Here is a 22,841-nt window from a genome sequence, read left to right on the forward strand (position 1 = left end):
CCGGGGGAGCGCTGCATTCTGGGAGCCGTAGTCTTCCTCCCTTTTCCGGATGTTTCTCAGGGCTTTTTTTGATTGCGGTTTCCTGAGCTGCTGAGGAGTGAAGAAACTCAGCCCGGCGCCTGGACTAAAGGTAGCTATATGTCAGAGAATGCGGGTTTGGAACGCAGGGAGATAAAAATATAAAGGCAAATCGCTTTAAAAATATACTCAAATCAACAGACTCGCAGACATAGTAAACAGTCTTATGGTTACCGGGGAGAGGGGGTGGGGAAGGGGTGGGAAGGGATAAATTTGGGAGTTTGAGGTTTGCAAATGTTAGCCACTATATATTAAAGAAAAAAGATTTAAAAATTCCTTGTGTATAGCACAGAGAACTATATTCAATATCTTGTAATAACCTTTAGTGAAAAAGAACATGAAAACGAATATATGTACACACACACACACACACACGACTGGGACATTGTGCTGTACACCAGAAATTGGCACATTATAACTGACTATACTTCAATTTAAAAAATTAAAATACATATATTCAAATCAGGTGTATTATAATTATGTTTTTTTTTTGGAACAACCTCAAATGGCATCCATGAAAAAAGTGAATTTAGGGAATCTAGGGTGGAAAATAGAATCATAGCATCTTTGGGAAGGGTTCTTTAGTTCAGCGACCCATTTGCTATCTGAATACCGTGGTCTGAAGTATTCAGACTGCAGGAGTGGTGGAGCACGTGAAAGGAGAATTGTTGGAATGTGCGCTCCCTGCCCCTCGTCCCAGAGATGGCCTCTTGTGCTAGAGGAAATTCTGTATGTAGTTACTACACAGTCCTACTTACAGATGGGTAAATTAAAGGCTTTCTCGTCTTATGAGAAGATAGCGAGATCTTTTTAAATAACTTAGGTTTATTGAAAGATAATTAAACAGAAGAAACCAAAAAGGTGTTTCAAGTCACTCTTTGAGTATCAAGAAGTAACTAAAATATAGCAAATCTGAAATTAAGAGACCAATTGCATACCCCAGGAGGTTTTTTGTTTGTTTTTTGGTTCTTTATAGTCTTTTGCAGTTTGTTTATATTTTTTAGTTTTATTTTTGAGGTGTAATTTATATACAGTAAAATGCACAAATCTTACCTATACAACTCAATGAATTTTTATTATGTATACAACCATGTAACCATCCAGTGCACAATAAGGAGCAGCCCCATTACCTCCACATGTGTTTTTAATTTTACTGAACAGGACTAGACACCTGGTGATTCTATATCTGAAATTTTGGCCAACTAGTTGTTAAATTGTGTTTGAAGGTCTCCAGGACTCACTGTACTCTGGTAAGTATGCTAAGTATAATCTGCCTAAACAAAATATATATACTATCTATTTGTATGTGGATATGTATTTTTAGTTATTATACAGTTTGTAATTACCATATGCTTTGTGTCATCCTAGTGGGCAGATGCATCGACCCCTAGTCAAAGAAAGAAGGCTGTCACCTGGCTGCTTGCTTTTGTTTATATTAACAGGCAAAAAAAAAGGAATTCTAAATAAGGATTTTGTTTGCAATTATATAGTAAGAGATAATTACTTATTAACTTGAGAATGCTTTTATCACTTGTTCATAACTGTCATTTTATGAATATATTGAAGGCAAGGCTGACAATATTCTCCACTCTGGAAACAATTTGAAATTAACCCTAAAAGAACCAGGAAGCTTAGTTCAAACAAGTAAAGAAATCAGATCATTTGCAATGGAAAGTCCAAAGGAGCAGAAATAATGAAAGCCAAACTTTTGACTCTAACACACGTTTCTGTGGGTTTTAGTTTCCTCATATAAAAGGTAAGGAAATTAGAAAATCTCTAATAATCTACCCTACTCTAGCATTCCTTTGAACTTAAGGCAAATTTGGAAACTGTGTAAAGACAATTCCATTTAGAATTAATCCTGCCGTGGTTCTGGATAGAGATTTGATTTGCCTTAATGTCATTATTGTCTGCTGGGAAAGGTATTAGGATCTTTAATCGGTGTTTCTCCCTTTGGTTAGGGCATGAGATCTTTGAGCAGAGAAAGTGTGTTTCCTTTGCTATCCCCTGCTCTTACAAACTGTTCAAAAAGAACAACCAACATTGTAAATCAACTACATTTCGATTTAAAAAGTTTAAAAAAAAAAGACAATGGCCAAAAAAAGAAAAACAAACACTAAGCCAAAAAAAAAAAAAAAAGGCAATCAATCAGAATGTTGCTGGAAAAAGTTAGGGGCATTTGTACCTAATAGAAAGTCCAGCTGAGCCAATGGTCGGCCTCTAATTATTCAGAGTCAAGAAGCAGGGTCACCTGATGAAGTAGTGCATCCATGGTTTCCATTATTGCTTACAGTGTTTCTTTCCCTCTGCATCCCTTTTCTCTCCACCCTAGGCCTTGAAAGACCTCCACCTGGCTCCAAAGCTAAAAAATAAAACCCAAAAAAAAAAAAAAACTCAGGAGGCTCCTTGCAGAGTAAAAATATGCAGGCTGCTGGTTCAAAACAGATTGCAAAGTGTATGTAGTACTATCTTTACATGTCTTCAGGGACTATAAAGTACCCAAGATACAATGCAAACCCATAATAAATGTTATTTATACTTACTAAATGATATGTATCTTTATCCAGACCAATGATCAATAAGTTGCAAAACTTTTCAGACCTGTGATTAATAACTAGTTTTAACAGCATTTGTAATAGAGTCAATAATATGGTAGATAACTTTGTCTGGTGACAGATAACTTTGCCTGGTGATCATTTTGTAAAATGATCAGATAAAATATAAAAAAATATATAAATGATCCTCTAAAATATAGAAATATCAGATCACTATGTTGTACACCTGAAGCTAATATAATATTGTAAGTCAAGTATACTGCGGTTTTAAAGATAAATAAATAAAAGTAAAAATAAAAAAAATTTGGAACACACACAACACAAATCCTCACTTTAGGCCCTCAGGAAAGTGCCATAATCCATTATAGCCCTTTGACATTAACGCAAAGGCCACAAAATCTTGGAGGTCAAAAACTCTACACCTCTAGGGGTCAGAGCAGCCCAAGGAATAACCTACAGGTCTAGGCTTTCCCTGATCAAGCAGATCTTTTCGCTTCTATGATGTGAACTAGGCAGAACCTTCTCCTGATGCTGTAGTCTAGGGCCACAAGCACTAAAACAAGCAAACTCAGTCCTCTTTCTGGCCTCTCTACTTACTAGTTGTGTGACTGAGGCAGCTGATTTAACCATTCTGTACCTTTAAAATTAGCCTAGAAGTAGTATCTAGTTCAAAGAATGGTTTCAGTATTCAGGAGGTAATAGCAGGTGTAAAATACTGAGAAAAGTGCCTGGCATATAGTAAGCAATAAATGTCAACCATTGGTGGTGGTGGTGGTGGTGGTGGTAGACAGTATTAAAGTTGTACTTCAGGAAGATTAATCTAGGCAGGATGTGTGGAATGGACTATTTTAATCAGATACAAAGAAATGAGCCTGGAAAGGGTATTCAAAGGAAGGGACCGAAAAAAAGAGGACCAGAATGAGACATTTGAGAGTAAAAACAGACAAATCTAAAAGCTATTGGGGAGGGTGGGAGGTGTAGGGATAAATTGGCAGTTTGGGATTAGCAGATACACACTATTGTATATAAAACAGATAAACAGCAAAGTCCTACTGTAAAGCACAGGGAACTATATTCAATACCTTATAATAGCCTATAATGGAAAAGAATATGAAAAGGAGTATATATATGTATAACTGAATCACTATGCTGTACACCAGAAATAAACACACCACTGTAAACCGACTATACTTCAATAAAAAATTTTTTAACAAAATTTTTTTTAAAAGCTATTTGGGAGGAAGCAGGAATAAGGCGGGGGAAGGGGTAAAAGTTACATACATAGCATAAATACATGTGCCTCACACACAGTGCCGTAAGGGTTTACAAAAAGCATATCGTTCCTAACGATAATTACTTAGGATGAATAATTACTTTGCAGTTAAGACAGAAAAAGAAATTTTAAGAGACATGCAAGTCTCTTAAAACAGCATGAGTCAGGAGAGGAATACAACTCTGACATTCAGTTCCAAAACTTTGTTAGGACAGTATGGAAATGGGAGGAAATTTAAATTTTGTTGAATTTTAAAACAAAGTATTTATAAACTATACCTCAATAAAGCAGAGTGTATATAAATTATGCCTTAAGCAAGTTTATTCTAAAGATCTTGGCAGAGAAAATAAATCGTCAAAGCAGCATGACTGCGTGTGGTCAGCTAGTGGGGGGTCGGTGGGGAGGAAGAGCCAGTGCTCTTTGAAGTAAGCTGAATGTTCATTTTCACTGGCTCTGTGCCGTTTGCCTGAAAACCTCCAGTTCCAGTCTAAGCATTCACAGTTAGTTTGACAGACCAGAGGCCAGGGTTTGGGAAGACTGACTCTCACTGCATCCTCCACTCACTGAACATTTGACAAATGGGAACAGAATTTGAAAGATGTTTGTGAAGCACCTTGGGATACAATCTGCAAAAATGGTTGTACTGATCACTCCCCTGCCCTTTCTAGAAATATACTAAGATCACCTTCTCCATTTCCCACCCCCAAGCTCATACCCCCAGCTCACTTCTGGTAGCTTCCTATATTCTTCTAGCTCAACTGTGGGACTCTTCAGATAAAAAGAAATAAAGCCTTCATTCCTTCTTCCAGCCCTCCACTCTTTAGAGAGTGTCGAAAAACCTTTAACACTCTAATTTTATATGTTAAGTGCTGCAGTGATCAAAATAAAAAGCTCTGAGAAGCTGAAAGGTTTAGTATTTACCCCTCTCCCCAGCCTTTCACTGAACTCTTTGATAAGCCTCCAAAAATTATCTCTGATCTGAAATCAAACCCAGATGGATGTTTTTCCTGGCCTGTGTTCATCTGGTTAGCCACCTGTTTCCCTCTGTGCTAATACAGGAAGGGGATATGAGAAAATGGAAGGTGTTGGCTCAGAGCCCTAGAAGTCTGGGGAAGGTGGCTTTTGAAGTCATTCTTGGGGGTGGGGAATAATAGCTGAGTGGTAGAGTCTGTGCTTAGCATGCACGAGGTCCTGGGTTCAATCCTCAGTACCTCCATTCAAAAATAATAAATACTGTCTCTGAGCTTCCTAACCCATAGATCACTTCCAACCATAAAATCGACTTTATTTTTTTAAATAAAAATTTAAAAAATAATTATTCATTCACTGCTGTGTTCCAATGCCACCTTCATTAATGGAAATGCAAAGTATGTCAACAATGTTTATAAAAAATAAGTGACTATCAGGGTGTATACTGGAATTTCAGAGCTGGAAGTCACCTTAGAAGCCATTTAGGGTAAAGCCCCGTTTCATAATCTAGGTAACTGAAGCCCAGAGAAATTCAGTTAGATTCTAAAATCAGTATATTTGAAATAAATAGAGAAATAATAGAGATTTTTTAGATTTGACCAAATCAAACTTTTAGAATTGAAAAATACAGTTATTGAAAGAATAAATTGGTTAAAAGCAGAATAGGCACATTTGAAAAAATAATTATTAAACTGCAAGTTGGAGCTGAGGACATTGCCATGATGCAATAGAGTGGGGGAAATGAAAAATACAAAGAGAAGTTAAGGGAAATGAATGATAGAATGAAAAAGGTGAAATTATATTTAATGGGAAATTCAGATGGAGAAAAATAAAGGAAATAAAAGAAATACTAACTAAAAATTTTCCACAGTTGATCAAAGACAAGAATCCTCAGAATACAGAATCACAGTGAATCCTAAGCAAAGAATGTAAAATTAAATCTTCACTTAAGTACACTGTAATGAAACCAAGAAGTATGGGGGAAATATTAAAAGCAATCCAAAAAGAAAAGAGAAACATTTTAGACTGACAGCAAGTTTTTCAGCTATACCTTGTTAAGCTATTACTAAAGAGGCAAGGTACTTTAAGATTAAACACTCTGGACCTTTGTTGAATGGAGTCTGTATTTGTCTGCGAGGGCTGCCATAACAAAATTCCACAGGCCGAATGGCTTAAACAACAGAGATTTATTTCTTACAGTTCTGGAGGCTAGGAGTCCCAGATCAAGATCTGGAAGGGTTTGGTTTCATAGTAAGAGCTCTCTTTCTGGCTTGTAGATGTCTACCTTCTTGCCGAATCCTTACATAGCCTTTCCTTTGAGTGTGTGCAGAAAGAAAGATCTCTGTCTTAACACTTCTAATAAGGCCAGGTCCTATTGGATTAGGGCCCCACCCTTATGATTTCATTTAACTGTAATTATCTCCTAAAGACCTTATCTCCAAATACAGCCAAATTAGGGGTTAGGACTTCAACATATAAATTTTGGAGGGACACAATGCCACCCACAGTCAACTCCCAAAGATACATTTCAAGAAGAAGGAAATTGAATATAGAAGTAAGGAATGGGATGCAAAAGAAAAAAAAGAAGTGGTGAGCAAAGAAACTGGTAAACAGAAAAGTAAATCTAAAGAAGGGTTGACTCTAAAAGCAGTTGTAACAATAATGAGTAATGGGGTGGGGGTAAAACCTAGATCGCATCATCTCATTGGACGTCATTATTGGCGCTCCTTTTAATTGTACTGCGGTTACTGTTTGCGTATCTGTCTCTGCCGCGGGACCGTGTCTTCTTCCGCTTGTTACCCTGAGCGCTCAGTGCAGTGCTTGGGAACATTCACGCTGAACACACAACTTCAGATCGCAAATGATTTCCTGGGCTCTTCTTTAAGCCCTCCAAGCCTTTGCCTTTTGCTTCACTGCCTTTGAACTTCTCTTTGAGAGGTTCAAAATTTGAAACCATTAAGCCTTTTCTGTCTCCAGCTTGGAGAGGGGACCTGCAAACCAGCTGCTTGGTGGCTCACAGAGCGCTTTGTTGGGAAGATAAAAGAGATAGACGGGGTCGGGGGGTGGGGGTAGTGTCTGGAGATGGGGACTTTCTGGAGGGCCCCAGAAGTGCCCCAGAATCTTGAACCTGACTTGTTTCACTTTGTGGGAGCTGTGACAGGGAGCCCTCCCCTGTGTGCCAGTCTTCCCACATCTGGCCCTGGCCTTCTAAAGCCAGCCGTGGTCTTTGCCACAGTTCTCTCTTTTCAAGAGAAATCACCTGGTGCTTACAGCTTGCAGCAGTGGGAGCGTCTCTGGGAGGCCTTTCAGCAATAACATTGTCCCTCACTGCCATTCCAGCCGCTCCCTGAAATAGATGTAGAAACAGAGTGCAGGGCCTCTCATGTGAAGCTGGCCTAGGTGTGGTCCACCGTGACCCTCCCATCACCCACTGAATATTGTAAAGAAAGAGGAGGAATCACAGTCTTACTGCCCCCCAGCCTTCAAACTGCTCCACTGGGGAGACTGTACCAGGAAGGGATTGTGAACTGTAAACCCCCGCATGGCCCAGAGGACTTGCCTGGACCCGGTGCCTAGAGACTTGACCAACTTTAGCCTGGCTTCTGCCTGCACTAGGCTGTGTCCCTGAAGGTGACACCTCAGACCCTGTGCTGCCTTTGCTCAAGAAATGGCAGTGCCACCAAACCACAAGATAGACTTCGTCCCAACCCACGATGCCAAACCATTTCCAGTCATTGTCCACTCACCCTTTCTATAATTTTCCATTTCCCCATGGTCCCCTTTTTAGCTCCTATAGTTTCCCCTAGCCTCTTTTTGTCCTCCCCCCCCTTTCACTTCCTTATAACCACATTTAGTTACCTCTGTTCTCCCTTTAAAAACCTCAGTCACCTTTGTCTTAGTTGGAGTTGAGCCTAGTTCATTTGGGAGTCTTGTTTCCCTACTGCAGTAGTCCAAATAAAATCCATCTTGCTGCCTTCAACGGGTGTCTGGTGCTGTTTCTCTTCAACAGGACCAGTCCAGGACTTCCACCGAGGGCTTTAGCCCTCACACCCCCAGGCCAGGAGCCAGCAGGAATCCCAGACACCACAGCAGGCTCCATCTGGGGTCCAGTGGCCCCAGCAGAGAGCTGGCACCTACTGTCTATCATGGAGGAACCCACCATCAAAAGGGGCCTAAAGACAGTTCACCTCAACACTTCAGTCTGTGAAGACGTGGCCAGGTGTCCTCAGGTGCAGGGATATGTCTGGCACACACGCTGGTGTCATATCAAGTTCAAGGCCCTCAGGGTGTCTACAAGAAGAACCACAGCCACCCTGCACTCTGGGCCAGGCCCTCAGGGCTGCCCTTTCCACAAAGAGATGGATCAGGTGCTGCAGATTAAGATCAGTGCCAGCCCAGACAACCTCAGAAAGCAGATCTAGCTCTGGGATCTGCATCATTACAACCAGTGGACCCAGGGGAAGAAAAAAAGCCATTAGCAGAAAGATGGGCCAGAAGGGCAGGGCGGTCTCCCAGGAGCAGCAGAAGCTCCAGAACCAGAGGTGGAGATGCAGATGAGCATCGGTTTAAGCTGGAAGGGGAGATACTAGAGCTGCCCAGTGACCTTGCTGAAGCCCAGCCCAACAATACAGCTGAGACAGCGATTGGCCAGGGTGCCCAAGGGACTGGGGCAGGTAACTGGCCAAATGTGTTCCACCAAAGCCCTGCTGCCGTGGGACTGGGTGGAGCAGGAAATCACAAATAATAAAACCCTCCAAGGACCTGGAGCTCCTGAAAATTTAAGAAAAGATGGTTTCATGGCAGGTGTTGGAGCCAGCATGTTAAAGCTGGAAAGGACAGCTGGAGACCGTCTTCACCTCTTACGCTTTACAGATGAGAAAACTAAGCCAGAGGAAGGGAATTTACAGAAGCTGACACTGCCCAGTTAACTCTGATGCCGTCAGGAGACCCCCAGCTCAGTGATCCTTCCTCTAGCTTCCAACTGACTCTTGCCTGAAATGCACTTTATGATGGGTCATCATGGGAATCTCTTCTGGTCTTGAAACTAGGGCCCGGAAAGAACGGGATGACAACAGCTAGAATTTCTCTCTCTTTTCTCCAGCAGAAGCCCCGAGGAGGCAAGTCTCCAGACAGAAACCAGCCTCAGAGAGAAACTCCATCACAGCCCCACCAGCTTCAGGAGAGTCTACAGCGCCCTCTAGTGAGCCAGGTGCGCCAGCTCCAGCCCAGAGCCAGACCCGCAGACTTGCTGCCGTGATACCGCACAGCGCAGGTGCTTGGTTAGCCAACTGCCCCGGGAATCAGCTGCCCGGCTGCAGTGCCACAAAGACCAGCACAGTCCCCACATGGCAGTCCTGGTCCAGATGGTCCAAGACACAGCCAGCACCAGGAGGCAGCAGCCATTCTTTAGGACACTGCTGGTGATGTCCATGATGGGGTGGCCCTCCTAGGGTCACCTCTAGGCCACCTTGCACTCAGGGTGCACCATTAAGGGTGACTGCAGTGGCTGAGGGCTTGATGGCGGGCATCCTGTTTCCATCCTGAGTTCCCTCAGGACATACTGTCCGGGCAGCTGCAATGGGATGGCTTTATGGCCGCAGCATCCTTTGTTTACTAAAACGGCAGGCAGCATTTTTCATTCATAGCTTTTAGGGAGAGGTTCAACCTTCTCAGCTTGGCACGCAGCCCCAGCCAGCCTCTGCAGCCTCACACTCCCCCCTCACCCTGGCCTCCAGCCTGCAGATCTCCCAAGCGACCACACTGTGTCATCCCTGTGCCTTCTGCAGGCCCCACTTCTGGGAGCTCCCGCCGCGATGCTGTCTGTCCTTCACCACTCAGCTCAGGGTCACCTCTTACGTGTCTACTCAGTTTGAGGCTTCCCTTCTCATCAGCCGCACACCAGTTCTTATCACAACGGCTCTTACTGTGTCTTAGCTTTACCTCTGCTCAACCTTTTCCCCCACTGGAATTCTTGAAGGCAAGGAACGTCTCTTTCATCGTTGTATACCTACTTCCAAGTACACAGCAGGCTCATAAACTGTTTAGTGAATGAATGATCTGAAGAGTATTTGCACTGACGGGGAAGGAGAGGGTGAGAGAACGGCCCCATGGCCTGAAGGGCTCCTGGGCAGCTTCAGCGTACCTGTAACCTCTCCCAGGTGTGACGCATTTCAGCTGAGCTTGGGAGCACGGACTCGTTGACTGTCAGAGGTGGAACAGACTTCAGAACTCAAGAGTAGCGGGTTGGAGAGGGGATGGGACAACAGAAGCAGAGGTCAAAAAGGAGGGAAGATGCTTCGCAGCTGGTTTTGAAGATGGAGAAAAGGCCACGAGCTGAGGAATGCAGGTGGTGTCCAAACACCAGAGAAAGCGAGGAACAAATGCTCCGCTAGAGCCTTGGGAGGGAGCGGAGCCCTGCCTGCGTATTGACAGTAGCACACTGAGACTGATCTCAGACATCTGACCTCCAGAACTGTAAGATAATAAATTTGTGACGTTTTTAAGTCACTAAGTTTATGACAATTTGTTCCAGCAGCCATAGGAAACTAATATAGATTATTATTTGAACAGAGTTGGTTCAGAGGAGGGCAGGTGTGTGTGTATATATACGTATATGTTTATACCTTTATGGGTGACAAAAGCAGCCCTCGGGAAATTTAAAGTAGACTGTTACCAGGTCCAGGCTTGTACTGTTAGCCGTGCCGTCAGTAAATCAAGGGGCAAGTTGTTGGGGTGAGGAATAGTGACTTTACTCGGAAAGCCAGCAGACTGAGAGGATGGTGGGCTAGTGTCTCACAGAAGCATCTTGCCTGAGTTAGAGTTCATGCTGCTCTTATACTGTGAGAGGAGGGAATAACGTCAAACACTTCCTGGTTCCCGTCAGACTCTGGAGGGGAGGTGTTCATTTCTCCCTTCCTGCAGCCATTCCCCGGTGGTCCGGATGGTTCCTGTGAGCTGAACAAAGGTGTTTTAGCTTTAACGCTCATTACCTGGGAGGCAGGGCTCCCAGAGATGGGCCATTATGTATACCTTAAGCTTATAGGCAACATCCCTTTAGTGATGAACTAGTAGCAAAAGCAATAGAATATGAAGGCTACAGTAAAAGTAACAGATGCTATATGGAGTCAGATTTGTTCTTCCCGATTATAGGACCAACCGATGAGTAGATCAGTCACCGTTAACTGCTTGGGCGCTGAAGCAGCCACAAGCATGTAGCAGTTGCATACAGGTTCCTGTGACGGTGCAGTTTGTTCCCCTTCTGCTGGGAATGACCAGCCTGCATGCCCTCTCCAAGTGCTTTATAAAAAGATATAGCACCTTGGAGCATTACAAACACCAACAGCAGTGCTTTGTTCTCAGGAATGGAGAAGGGAGGGTCAACACGGAAAGAAGAAAGAAGGCCTGGAGAAGTTCAAGTGCAAAGGCAGGATGGACAGTCATCACCCCAAGTCGACCAGGCCTGGAATGCCAGGTAACGACCGGTAACTCCACTTGCCTGGAACCCCAGCAGCCTTCGTGTCCCATTCCTGGCCGCTCTGCCGCTAGTTCTGCTCTGTGCCCAAGCGAGGGTGGAGGCTGTGGTCCAACTCTGGGCAGAGGACCTCACCTCAGTCTGTACAGAGACTGTGGGGCCAGCAGCGGCTGGTGACCACCTCACAGAAGCACTCTGTTCCCCAGCCCCTTACCCTGGGCTCACTGCCACTGGCCTCTCAGCTGCCAGAAGCCCTGCTCCACAGCATCCCAGACAGCCACGAGCACTCACTGAAACACAGCTCCTCGGGGGTGGTGGGTTGGTGGTAGGGGCTGTCAGCCACTGATGCACATTCCGCCCTCCCGATTTCTTTTTGGACAGGGGGTAAGAGAGTGCCTGCATCCCACCTGTGGCAAAGCTGACTTGCCTTCAACACTTGGGAATCATGGCTGCATCCCTGACAGCCGAGGCTGCAGTGAAGGCCAGGACTGGCATGACATGAAGAATTACTGAAAGGTACTGACAGCCGCTCAGATAGTTCTTTTACGTGTGCCTCCAGCAGCCCAGCACACCTCGGAACCTCTCCATGACCTCCCCAGGTCAGGCTACGTTTTCTGGAGGTCCCGAAAGATAGCACAGATGGCATCTCCCATGTCGTGGAAGGCACACCCAGCCCTAGATCTGCCCACGCAATCAGAGGCACTGGGAGGCCAGCTGACGCGGTCCAACGGCTGCTTTCTGAGATGCGGAGAGAGGCAATTTCACGTGGGCGGCTTCCCTTTGAAGATGCAGGGCCAGATTTTGCAGATACAGTAGAATGTCTCCTGAGACATCCGGAAGGCTGGCCTCCATCTGTGGGGGTCTAGTCTCCCTGCTCAGAGGTCCTGCCAAAGATGAGGCAGCATGGGGAGGGCCCTGGTCCCTTCTCCCAAGGGGGCAGGGCACGGTGGGTCTATAAGCAGAGCGTGGATGACCACTTGGGTCCTCCAAGTGTGGGGATGGCTGATCCAGCTGGACCTGCATGGCCTGGATCCAGGCAGCCCCCGCCCAGTCTCCTCACTTCCAGCCACAGCCTGGCAGCCACACAGCCCCTCCTGAACTGGGTCCATGGGGTGTGCTTGGCGGTTGTGGACGCCACTGAGCTAAGCTGGGCAGAGTGATGTGTGGAGGTACGTGCCTTTTCTCATGACGGGTAGTGAAATTCTTCTCCCACAGGTAGGTGTGGGCACCAGGAAGCTCAGGGTTGAGTTTGCTGATGAGTATCAGACCTGCCATTATGAGCTGGCTTAGGGTATGAGGGTAATTACATCTGTGGAAACCATGTCGGCATCCTCTGCCCATTTTCACATAGACTGAGTCAGCAAGACAAGGGCCAGGAGACAGTGGCTCTGAGCAGATCAGACCAGGTTCTCAGTGGGTATTACAATTTGTCTTCTTTTCTTCACAGACTTCCTCTCCTTAATGTCTCCTTCTGAAGGACTTTTAGTTTCTCCAGGCCTTCCACCTCTCTTCACCAAGCAAACTGATTGGTGAAATTCTATGGAAAATTCCTTCCTTCACACTAAAATCAAAAGTGCCTTGAAAGACCAAACTCCTTCAGTTTTACTTGCCCTGATCATCTGGTGCCCCCACAAGGAAGCACATGAAGAGATAGTAATTTTTTTTTAAATTTTTGGACAAAATGACAAGATCCTTTTCAATCTCAGTTTCCTGGCTTTAAATTATAATGTTCACCCTAGATTTTAACTTCATTATTACAAAGAAGGGCCTGTCTCACGGGAGTGCAGAAAAAGAACAGATCAATTATTCCTTAGGGTTTTCAGAATGAACAACCACAAGGAAGAGTGGACTTTAACATTAGCGCTGGCTATTTCTAGATCTGAGTTCTGGCAGTGCCAAGTCACTTAGAATGCCCTTTTGAGCGGCCTACTGCTAGAACCAAGAGGCTGCAAAGGACTTCTGCACACACCACTGCAGTGTCTTTCCTGATGCTTTCCCCCTAATGAAAATCTACTCCCATAGTGTTGTGTGTGCTTTAGGCTGCTCTTTCACTAAGTGATGGCGTCCATCCTAGTTAGGTGTAGCCTAGCTCTTTAGGGCTGTGTGACCTCCGTAAAGTTACCATCCCTCTCTGTTGTTCTCCTAGTAAAACAAATAGGTTACCTCACCTAACCCTAAAGTCCCCTTGCTGTGCTAGCATCCTCAAGTTAAAAGGTCAAATCCCACAGGACGTCAGCGGAAAAGATGACTGAAACTGTCTCCAAGGTGGTTTAATAAATATAATGTGGTAAACATTAAGAACTCAACAGTGCATTCCACAAATATTTCTAGGAATTACAATAGGCACAGAGGATAAAGTGGAATAGCCATGAAGATACTACTTTTGGTCATGCTCGTTATTAGATCAGCAGCTTGGAGAAGGAATGTGCAGGATTTGGTCATCCTCTTCTAGGTGGCTGCTCGTAGCTGGGAAGTCTGCTCGCTGCTGATGGCTGATTCTTGACTTGGGCAGGACTGAATATTGTTTAATGGTTTAGATGATTCCTTTTATACAGTAATTAAACATAATTCCTAAAACACTATCTGGGAAGGAGCTTATTAGTCACTGTCACAACCTTGGGGCTGACAGTCGGCTCATTGTAATAGCATTTTTCCTGCCCACTGTTCCAAAAATGACACTCACTAAACTTTTGGCATCTTACACTTGGAAATGACAAAGTAGCCACCCCTCACTGATCAAGAGGAAATGTGGGTGTCCATAGTGGTCAGGGCCCTCTCTCCCTCCCCAGACCACCCGCTGAGGGTCCTGCACTTCTGGAGAAGGAAAGTTAAAGAAGTTAAAGAGCCGCACGTATCCTCCCCCGGAGGGAGCAGCTAACTGCAGTGCTGGTGCTGTTCTTAGACCTCCGGCCACTGTTAACACTTGAAGTGAGTTTATCAGGCTGCTTCAAGCGGACTCTTAGCTGAAGGCAGATCCTTGCACAAAGGAGAGTTGGTCTTCAGGGACAGGTCCAGGGTGTGGGTGTCCCCTGACAGAGTTGGTTTCTGCAGTTTAGGAACTTGGCGCTCACCAAAGGAAAGCTAGAATGAAAAAGGAGAGAGAAAAATATTTTTTGAAAAGCACTCCAACTAAAGAACAAGCAAAAACCCAAACCAGACAAAACCTACGCAGTCTGTCTCCTCACTTCCCCTCTTTGCAGTAGTTTCCCTGAGTGACTGCAAAACAGAGTTCACAGAAGTGATAGTCCTTGATGCAAGAAGCTGGCCACTAGGGGACTTAGACTGTTAGAGAAGTGAATCCTTGAATTCAATCCTTAACGGCAAAATCACTGGGGCTTTGTCAGCGTGATTTGGTTCTAGTTCTGTTGCTCCTACAACCAGCTGTGTGGCTTCCAGAGACCTGCGTAGACCTGGGAGGCTGTCCACACCGGGAACACTGAACACTCTCAGAAGCCAAGCTCATGGCTCAGTGGGCTGAACCTGCCTCTACACTTGTTTTCTTTTAATTTTTTAAAATTAGTTGCTAACATTAAAATATTAGGAGATTTCTAGGGGGAAGGTATTTCACTGGTAGGATGTATGCTTAGCATGCACGAGGTCTTGGGTTCAACCCCAATACCTCCATTTAAAATAATAATTATAATAATAATATATGTTAGGAGATTTCTTATAACAATCTGGATTTCCAGCCTTGGGAGGTGGGAGGAGATTCCATTTTTTCCATCATCCCTGGACCTTTATTCCCCACATATTAGCAAAATACACTTACTAGATATGCTAGATACAGTCCTTACCAAGCCAGACTCACACGGTGCTTCCTGCCCGGGACTGAAGCATTCGCCTGTGGGCCTGGGCTCTGCCCCTGTACTCCCTGGGATGCTCCAACCTGGAAGGCTGACCCTCATCTTCTCACTCAGTCTCCTGTCACACCTACAGGGACTCTTTGGTACACTCACGTGCTTCTCCCAAGTCATGAGAAAGTATTGTGGGAAGCCAAGTCGAAGCCCTCAATTGATATAAAGCCTATGGAAATTGACCAGAAAAGGAAGTGAATTTGGCCTTAGAAAATTGAACAAATTTTTCCCCATCAACATAAATGAAAAGAAGCTGATTAAAGACTACCAAAAGACTGATGAAAGGATCTGGTTGTGATTACCATTGGCCTACAGTGCTCTGTTCTTTCTGTCTTCTAGTCCCAAGACTTTTAATAGGTTATTGAAAATAATAATACTAATAACAGCTCTATTTATTGACTATTGTATGCAAGGAACAGTGAGGTTAGAACTGTTATTATCCCCATTTTATAGATTAGCTGATGCTTAGAGAGGTCAACTTCCTTTCACAGGTCACAAAGCTGGCGGAAGTGGGATTTGAACCCAGAGTGTGATTCCAGAGTGAGAACTCTTGGTGTCTGTGCCTTGGAACGCCTTTAGGTCAGGGAACTGAGTCTCTTTGTTTGTCTCTAGAGAGAAATAGATGCTCAAAAACTACTGAATGATAGGAAGGGAGGAAGGGAGGATGGGAGGGGGAGAGAAAGAAAAGGAGAAAGAAAGAAAGAAAGAAAAGAAAAACACCAAGGAGAGGAGTAGAATTGTTTTTCAGGATAGATAAAGCGTCCTTATTCTGACTGATGATCTGGTAAATACCTACCCTTGTTTCCAGTCTCCATCTCAATGGCTCCTCCTCTGATTCCTTTTCTAACTTGGGTGTTGTTTAGCAGCAGCCTGTACCTGCTTCATGCCTCCCTTACTGCGCTTTTCATGATTACTGTAGTTTTATATGCCTGTGTCAACTGGAGAAAAACGCATGACCAACAAGTTGAATTAAGTTTTATTTGAAGACCTTGCTGAGGACTTAAGCCTGGGAGACATCCTCTCAGGTCTGAGGAACTGCTGCAAAGAGGTGAGGGAAGAGCCACAATATATAGGAGTTTTTGCTGGGGAAAACAAACAAAAAACAAACAAACGAAAAACATGTTGTTGAACATCAAAAGATTACTGCTAATCATGAAAAACAGATATCTCAAGTTAATGACTTTAGTGCTTTTCTATCTATGGAAGGATGCAGGAGTCTGGGCTCATTGAAATCTTTCCTTTGATGTGCACCTTAGCTCTCTAGGGCCAGTGTCCTGTTTCTCTCCATCCTGAATCTCCCCAGGGTGCACAGTGGGGGCAGTTGCAGTGGCTGAGGGCTTGAGAGTGGGCAACATTCATTGATTACCGGAGTAACTGGCAACAGTCCCTTCCATACCTGTCTCCCACTCTGGGCTCTGAGTTCTCCAAAGATAGGATCTTTCGGGGTACTTCCTAGCACTTAGTTTGGCCACATAATCTATATAAATCAGTGAGTGGCCTTTTTTGGAGCCTGATCCCGTATTTACAGATAATACCTTTCTGTCCTCTTACTAAGCACATGCTTTTTGTGTGGTTCAAAGTGAAACTTGGGAAGCCCACAGAGGGGTAATGGCAGTCTCCTACATTTTATATTTGTGCGTCCTGAACACATAGAGTCAGAGAGAATAGCAAAGAAAACTAGGAAGAGGGATGCAAGACCAAGGCAGATTCAAAGCAGTCTATGCTACAACTTCTACAGGCAGCCTGTTTATTCATCCCACAACTGTTAAGCACCTACTGTGTGCTGGTGCTGTGCTTGGCAGTGGGGTATAGCTATAAGCAAAACAATCATGATTTCTATTCTCGTAAAGCATATGTGCTAGTGGGGGGAAAGAAGTAATAAACAAGTAATTAAACACATACATAAGATTTTTTTAAAATAATAGTAAGTGCTATGAAAGAAATAAATCATGGAGGTGGAGTAGAGTGAGCAGACTGGGCACTCTAGGATGGGTGGTCAGGGAAGGCTTCCCGGTGGAGGTGACCATTCAGCTGAGACCTGAATAATGAGATGGAGCCACACCTGAGTGTCTAGAGAAGAGTGTTTTGTGGAAAGGGAACAGCAAGTGCAAAAATGCTGATGCTTCTTTGTGCCATTAACCAGAGGGATAAGCATCTGAATGCCGTCTGACAGTTTGGTGGTCTACTGTTTTTAAATAGAAATTATACGGTCTCTGATGTTCAGGCCATTTATAATGTGACTCTGCATCTTTTCTAACTAACCTGATGACCTCTGATTCAGCAATCCTCCCCTTTAAGAGTGCCGATGCCCTGCACCTGCATCCAATATTCATGCATGCTTCTGATTTTCTTTTTTTGCTCTCCTTTCTTCTGAAATATTCTTTTCTCTCCTTTGCCCTTCAGGGCTTAGTTAAAATTCCATCTCCTCCATTAAAAATGGTTTCTCAGTGGGATCTATTCAGTACCTTGATTGCAGTGGTGGACAGGCAGTACTACATGGATGATAAAATTGTTTAAACTTCAATACACACAAAAGAGTACAAGTAAAACTGGAGAAATGAGAATAAGATCAGTGATTTATATCAACGTCAATAACCTGACTGTATGATAGTACTATGGTTTTGCAAAACATAACCACTGAACAGGGTACAGAGACCACTATTTCTTACAACTGCATGTAAATCTACAATTGTCTCAATTTTTTAAAGTAAATAACAAAAAAATTACATTTTCATGGAAACAGTGAAATTTTAAATTTTTTATTCATTTGAAAAAAAAAAGATTTTCAATTTGCCAAGAGTCCATATCCTCCAGTCTACACATTTCTAACTCGCTCATTATAATGAGCAAAAGGTATTGTCTAAATAAAACCATACCAGTCTTTTACCCTATCAAAAAAAATCCCACTGAGATTCATTGGGAATAATATCTTCTCAGGGAAAACTTGCTGGCGCCTAGTAATGATTTCCTTCCCCCATTTTATGTTCACAAATTGCCCTTCAAGAACTTTGCCCAAGATTGGACCTACAGTTTGCAGAATCAACTTTCTTCCCCTTTTCCCAAACTGGGACAGTGTGTACCCATCTACAGTGCTCTGGCACCCCTCCCTGGCTCCACGGTCCCCGGAAAGCTGCCAACAGTCTTTTCACATATAAATTCTTTTGGTACCCCAGCTGGACTTTGTCCAGGCTTGGAGACATAGCTCATTCAAAGGCAGGCGTGCATTCTCCTACAATATCCCACTCATTATGTGCTTCAGTGTCTTCCTACTGATATTTGTATGATGAGTATTCAATGTCACAAATGTTGGAGCAGGGAAGCTGGTGTTCTGAGGAAGGAGCCAGGAAGTCCTGGATGGAAATTTTCCAGTGGTACAATCTTGGGCTAAAGCAGTTCGATTCTCTGAGCTTTTGTTTGCCCATCTGTAAAATGGAAAGAATAGTAGCTATGATTATTGTTACACTGTCAAAAAATGAAGAATGAATGAGCTAGTGTTTGTAGGAGTGATGAGCACAAATTAATGGTAACAAAGCCAATGAGATGGGGAGAGCTTCTTCCTCATCGATGTGGGAATGTATGGGAATTTATGGGACTTTGGAGCTGGAAGCTTCTGTAGAAGTTGTTCAGTCCTTCCTCCCACTCGGTGAGACCAGTATTCATGAAACAGCACATTTCAGCTTAAATAGCTGCTCTCTGTCACCTGTCACCATCACAGCCTCTGCGCCTGAGCAGTGTACCTGTACCTTCAGTGCTCCATCAAAACCTGGAAAAGAGCAGGGAGGGTATAGCTCAGTGGTAGAGCACATGCTTAGCATGCATGAGGTCCTGGGTTCAATCCCCAGAACCTCCATTTAAAAAAAAAAATTTTTTTTTAATAATAAGTAAATAAACCAACCTAACTTCCTCCCCCTCCTATCCCCAGGAAAAAAGGTAAAAAGGGGCCCCTGGGCTTAAGGAGTTCAAGGTCTAGTTGGTAAGAACGGGCTTCATCTTTCCCAACTTCGTTTGCCTCCCGTCTTCTTTCAGTTCCTCAGATTCACTGAGCTCCTTCCTTCCTACCTCAGGGCCTTTGCAGATGCTGTTCCTTAGAATAGTCTTCCTGCCACCCTTCTTCTGGCTGCCTGACTCCTGCCCATCCTTCAGTTATCTGTTTAAATGTCACTTCCTCAGAGGCCTTCCCTGACCACACCCTGCCCCCCGCCCGCCACACCATGTAATTTAGGTCCCCTCCATTACACTTTCATAACTTCCTAAAGTTTGGGGATATTTTTGTTTCGCCTTTGCAGCACTCATTATTTGAAATCACTCTATGTTTGTTTGCTTGCTTGTTTATTATAGCCTGTCTTGCCTCGTTTACATTTACCCTCTAGAAGGGTAGAGGTCAGGTCTGTTTTGTTCACAGCGGTTTGTCCCATTCCAGTCGTGTTGTCTGGCGGACAAGTGTTCATGAAGCATTTGTTTAGTAAATGAGAGTGGAAGGGCACACACTCATTTAGGAGTTAAATGGTAATGTGAAAATGCCTAGAATTAAAAGGAAATCACCATACTCTGTATGCTACTATAGTGGTGGATATATGTCATTGCACCTTTGTCTAAACCCATGCAATGTACAACACCAGGAGTGAACCCTAACGTCAGCTGCGGACTTTGGGTGATGACAATGTGTCAATATAGAGTCATCAGTTATACCAGATGTCCCACTCTGGTGGAGGATGTGGATAAGGGGGGAGGCTATGCATGCATGGAAGCAAGGGGTATGGGAGAAATCTCTGTACCTTCCTCTCGACTTTGCTGTGAGCCTAAAACTTCTAAAAAATTAGTAAAGTCTTTAAAAAAAAGGGAAACCAGAAAAGAGACATATACATGTAAGGGAGGAGTTGAGAGCGTCAAGGAAGAGGAGGGACAGGTAGATCTGGATAGAAGGAGGAGGGGCTGGGGAAGGGCATAGCTCAAATGGTAGAGTGTGTGCTTAGCATGCACTAGGTCCTGAGTTCAATCCCTGGTACCTCCACTAAAAATAAATAAACAAATAAATAAATAAAATCACCCCTCCACCAAAAAAAAATCTTTTTTTAAAAGTTGTAGGGGCTGCATTCTGAGTTGGGGGAGTAACATGAGAAGAAGTCTAGGCTGTAAAGATAGGTTTGCTGGTCTCAGAACTGTTGAAATGCTAGCCTGCTGGTTTCCCACTGGGGAAAGTTGGAAGACCAAATTAGACAGAAGACCAAATTCAGACCATACTGTGGAGGGAGGGCCTCAAAAGCCATTCTAAGAGACAACATGATGGAAGCAGTGGGGGTGCAGTACAAGGTTGATGGTGAGCTGGGCAAAGAGCAGAGACAGGCTCTTGGGGATCAGCTAAAACACCCTCGTGGTTTTCTGTAACTGAGATTCTAAGGGCTCTTTGACAGAGGGGATCCTATTATTCTTTTATATCCATCGCTACACCTTATTAAATTCTAAGCATTCAAGGATAGATCTGTAACCGACGTAGATGAGAAAGCACAGATAATACACTGACATAAATAGATGAAATACTCTTTCATTGGAAAAAAATGTGAAATTACAAGCATATGTTTCCTTTGAAACTTCAGAACAACTTGAACCACGGGCTAATTTTATTTTATTTTTTATCATCAAATATCTGAGATGATTAGAGCATAAGAATAACATTTTTTTCTCTAAATCAAGAGACAGTTTTTCGACCCTTGTTGCGTGGATGGAAAATGGAGGGAGAGAGTTAAGACAGTATTTTGTGTTTCTTGCCCAAATATTGCTGTCATTTGCTTCGTGCTGCCTGATACAGCATCCTCTGTCTGCTGGGCACTAATCACTAATGACTGTTGCTGGATTGACACCGGCCATGTATTTCCTCATCTTGTCTAGCTCCTTAAAAATTTCTCTTTGCAACAGAGCTCTGATGAGATGAGAAAAATGCTTACTCTGTGTAAAATATAAAGCTGATACAAAAATGACCTTGAATTAAAAGAGAATGTGAAACACCAATGTCTAGGCACTTGTTAAAAATGACAGTGTTGTATTTTTTGACATGAAAGAAACTCATGTGGAAGAAACCCACCTATCCATTCTCCCCTTGGTCTGCTATGCAGATGGTCACTGGTCACCTGGCCCCTTGAAACAAAGATTATATTTCACACTTATCTCTTGTAGCTAGGTGTGGACATTGTCTAAGTCCCTTGTATGTCTATTGTAACATCTTTAAATAAGAATATGTTATATTTTTTAATCATCTTTCTTCCCAGAAATTCAAAGCTTCTTAAATGTTTTTAAAAATAATACCTCTATTAATCAAAATTTCAATAGCCATAGTGTTTAAGGTATTATAATGTTTTTATCACCAAAATACTTTGCAGCTGTTTTAAAAGAAAAACCAGTGACTTTCCAACTCACTCTAGGACATTTTTTCTTATTTTTTTCTCCTTCCAGTGGGGAGGTAATCAGGTTTATTTATTTGTTTATTTTTAGAGGGGATACAGTGGATTGAACACAAGACCTAGTGCATGCTAAGCATGCACTCTGCCACTTGAGCTATACCTTCCCCTCTTATTTTTTTCTTATTTTGATACCTGTTCTATTTGATACCTAATCTATTTCTTTGAAAGAAAACAGAAGAAGAAAGAAGCAAAGTGGCCTAATTTCATTCAAATGTGCAGTCATTTCTTGATAACTATTTGCAACAAAGACAATTAGACTACCTACTTAACATTTTAATACCCAATTTAGGGTTAGTAATGTTTAATTAACACTACGCACATTTTACATGAAAAAAACTGATGTATGAGAACTATGTATCAGTTAGGATTCTCTGTGGTCAGCAACAGAAGCCAACTCTGGCTAATTTAAGGCGTTTATTTTTTAAATAGCTGGAAGGTCATAGAATTTTCCAGAGTGTGAGAGCCAGGCTAAGAGATCACATTGCAGAGTGGACATCCCTGCTGGTGTTTGGGTTCAGCAGCCTTTCGTGTGGACCATGTGGTGGAAACAAAATGTCCTGGCTGAGCAAGGACACAGTTTGGTGACCTTGCCATGATCTTGAGGGATAAAGGCATACTTGGCTATAAAAATGGGAAAGCGTGGCCTTGAGATTTAAATTAATTTTACACAAGAAACGATAACCACTCTTTCTAACTTAACTCAAGTACAGACACATCCACCATCTCATAAATCTTACAAAATTGAGTCCACAGGACACTGTAAATAATGCATGTGTCCTATCTGTTATATTAACAAATACAGATGAACAAGCCCAATATTAAACAGCCACCTAATTCATTTGTACGTATTTCAGGCTCCAAAGTTGCCCTCCAAACTCTCACCGTCATTGAAGCCACTTTTAAGAATTTAAGAGGGATTAAATTTAATGGATTAAATCCATTAAGATGGGTTATTGGCAGCGAGCCAGGAGCAAAGCAAGGAGCCAGTCCTGACATTCTGACTGAGGACGTTGAGATACAAAACAGCTCGTGACTTCTTCCCCCAACCAGAGCAGAGTGTCCCCTCTGCAGACGGTTGTTGTAAGTCACCAAGATGCCCTCACTTGGGTTGGTTTCAGGGTTAGCGAGACAGGGTGAGAAACAGATGGTCTTCGGACACCTGAGTCTTGGTTTTGGTCACGCCCT

At 43.4% G+C, this 22,841-nt stretch overlaps 1 protein-coding gene across 14 annotated transcripts in view; it reads left to right on the forward strand.

The window, feature by feature from the left end:
* The first annotated feature begins 11 nt into the window (after positions 1-11).
* Positions 12-22,841, forward strand: part of PAQR8 (progestin and adipoQ receptor family member 8) — a 99,397-nt gene continuing 76,567 nt past the window's right edge. For 4 of the 14 annotated variants that reach the window (XM_074348905.1, XM_074348902.1, XM_045509373.2 and 1 more), the window contains exons 1-4: positions 51-130; positions 7,886-10,350; positions 11,236-11,347; positions 11,729-11,863. The gene's annotated coding sequence lies outside the window, so the exon portion shown is untranslated. Of the gene's footprint in view, positions 131-1,239; positions 1,329-7,885; positions 10,351-11,235; positions 11,348-11,728; positions 11,864-22,841 lie in introns of those variants that run through there. The other 10 variants (XM_045509372.2, XM_074348904.1, XM_074348907.1 and 7 more) reach the window with 10 other exon arrangements.

This window comes from Camelus bactrianus, chromosome 20, assembly GCF_048773025.1.
Source record: "Camelus bactrianus isolate YW-2024 breed Bactrian camel chromosome 20, ASM4877302v1, whole genome shotgun sequence".
In the NCBI taxonomy this organism is placed as follows: domain Eukaryota; kingdom Metazoa; phylum Chordata; class Mammalia; order Artiodactyla; family Camelidae; genus Camelus; species Camelus bactrianus.